Source organism: Octopus bimaculoides, chromosome 13 (assembly GCF_001194135.2).
Source record: "Octopus bimaculoides isolate UCB-OBI-ISO-001 chromosome 13, ASM119413v2, whole genome shotgun sequence".
NCBI lineage: Eukaryota > Metazoa > Mollusca > Cephalopoda > Octopoda > Octopodidae > Octopus > Octopus bimaculoides.
Genome location: NC_068993.1, coordinates 37,027,972 through 37,030,457, shown reverse-complemented (window position 1 = coordinate 37,030,457; position 2,486 = coordinate 37,027,972). Strand labels below are relative to the sequence as shown.

The 2,486-nt window shown below is 40.5% G+C and overlaps 2 long non-coding RNA genes across 2 annotated transcripts in view; one reads left to right on the top strand and one right to left on the bottom strand.

Moving 5' to 3' along the window:
* The window catches only part of LOC106878850 (uncharacterized), a 21,942-nt gene extending 19,462 nt beyond the window's left edge, over positions 1-2,480 (top strand). The window contains exon 4 of the long non-coding RNA XR_001410558.2: positions 1,151-2,480. This is a non-coding gene — a long non-coding RNA (uncharacterized LOC106878850). The remainder of the gene's footprint in view (positions 1-1,150) is intronic.
* The window catches only part of LOC128249291 (uncharacterized), a 14,039-nt gene that overhangs the window by 641 nt on the left and 10,912 nt on the right, over positions 1-2,486 (bottom strand). The window lies entirely within an intron of this gene.

Below are 2,486 nucleotides of genomic sequence, written 5' to 3'. Positions count from 1 at the left end.
ATATATATATATACACATATATATATACAGAGAGAAAGTTAAAGATGTGTGTATGTGTATTTGTATTTGTTACACCCACCGCTTGACAAACGGCGTGGGTTTGTTTACGTCTCTGTATCTTAATGGTTCGAGGCTTAAATACAAGAACTGGTGTTCGAGTTGTTCAACTAAAACCCTTCGAGACGATACCCCAGCATGACTGCAGTCAGTAAAACGTAGAAGGTAAAAAGGAATTGTTGAGCAAGAAATCGGCCGTTCCTCACATCAAATGAACTTATCGACATTCAAAAAAAATTTATACCAATTCTTAATAATTTCTCTGAAACTAGTTTTTGTACCGATTTCATGCCAGTTATTCTGTCTTTGAATACCCCGTTGTGAAACCCAAGGTCGAGTTGAGAACGATCTAGAGCTCAATGATTTTAATTGCACTTGTGTATTTGTTGTTTTTAGAATACTGTTGGTATTGATTGCTCCACGCAGCTGGTCTCAGCGCCAGAAGCTGGCATGTGGTTAACACATGCCGCACTTTTTGTATACGTGTGTGTGTGTGTGTGTGTGTGTGTGTGTGTGTGTGTGTGAGGTTATTCTGGGTGATGCTAGTACTGTGTAATCCAGTACAACCCGTTACATGGTCGGCTCGTCGGCGACTAAACCGACATCCCCACCAGGGCTAGACTGGTGAGGAAGACTACTAGAAAATTAGCAGAACATGAATAAGACCTTCCATAGGGGCAGATGAACCCAACAGATATACCTATAACCAGAGATACCAGGCTATAGTGGACAGAGGCACAGAAATCACTGAGAAGTTGAATGAGTTTGCTGTAAGACCGCTTCGGGAGTGGCTGAGTCCTAGTTTTTGTTAGAACATAATGTCTAGAAGAAAAGTAGATAAGGTTCTTTAGCCGTGTTGAGAGTGACATATGAGGGTGGACTAAAAAGTTCATAGGCTGACTATGAAGGAGTGCTGCTAGAGCTGTTGCAGGATACCCAGGCCTTTGGTCATCTTCAAGCCTCTCCCTTCCTCTCCTAAATTCAGCTGGCCACTTATGCACTTTTGATATGGCTGCAGTGCCATTCCCTAGTGTGGCAGCCATGTTAGCATGAATATCCTTGAGGGCTAAACATTTTTTTTTTTTTTTTGCAGATGCTTGATAACACCACGATGTCAAAGGTTGTCCATTTTCTCGATAAATCGCTAATAGTTACTTTGAAGTCTTCTTTGAACAGTCGGACATCAGTTTACCTGGATAGAAATAATGCAGTTATTAACAAGAGTACTCAGAGAGCGCAACCATCCGCCAAGGCAACATCAACGTCCTCTCAACGATTAGCCAGAGATGATTTTTAAAATGAGACGATCTGAAATAAACTCGACTGCTCTCATAAACGAGAATACTAAATATGAACCCGAGCGCTCTCAAAAAATTAAATAAAAAGAAACGGAAAAATAATACAGAATCCTTGTCTGGTACCGGATCGATCCCAAAATCTAATCAGTTTGTGCTAGTCACGTGGCCAAACATCCCTGAAAGTTTCATCCGAATCCATCCAATGGGTCTTGAGGTCCACGGACAAAGAAACAAACACGACTGAAAACAATACCTCTGCCTTTGCTAAGGCGAAGGTAATAAGAAGCGTAGAAATTTTAGGCAGGCAACATTTCACAGTTCTAGCATCACTCCTTTATAATCGGCCTTAGAGCTTTTCTGACAACCCTCATATCTGTACTGCCTTATAGTCTTGTGGGTGAGTCTACGAAGACAAAAACTAGTGGGGTACATGCCCAGAAAAGAAGGAAGCTGTGAAGATCAGTTTTAACCCATTCATTACTCTATTTTTAATGAAATAAACTAACTTTGTTACGATTAATTTTGAAAATAATGAAGAATTTAGTAAGATAACTTAGTCATTACTAAGCTGGTATTTTGAACATAAACTGATATGAAATTTTTATAGGTTTTAATTTAGATCACATTAAAACAAGAAGCTTGTGTCATAGGACCAGGAAAGGTTTCAGAGATGGGTTGGTATCAAGAGGGTTAAGATGGTTTTCAACATACTAGATTCTAGCAGCTTCCTGCGACTGAGAGAAAGTATCAGTTGTCTTCGATGTCCATTGCCATTAGATCTATCCCTTTCACAGCAAAGGAAGTGGGAAATGTGCACTGCCTATGCCATTATAAAGCTTCATTGCTGGGGCCTATTCTCCTTCAAAGTGATTCATGCGATGATAAACGTTGTCGTTGCCGCGGCGGGAGCATCAAACAAGATTGCGACAGATAAACTGTTCTTATGTTCTTACTATTGCCCATAAAAGCCAAACACTGACATGCACACGCGCGCGCACGCACACGCACACCCACACACACACACACACCCACACACACACACACATACTTGCATATATGTATGAGTATATATATATATTTGTTGTTGTACTTGGGGATGGTCATGTTGCCAGTTTAGCCAATAAAAACACA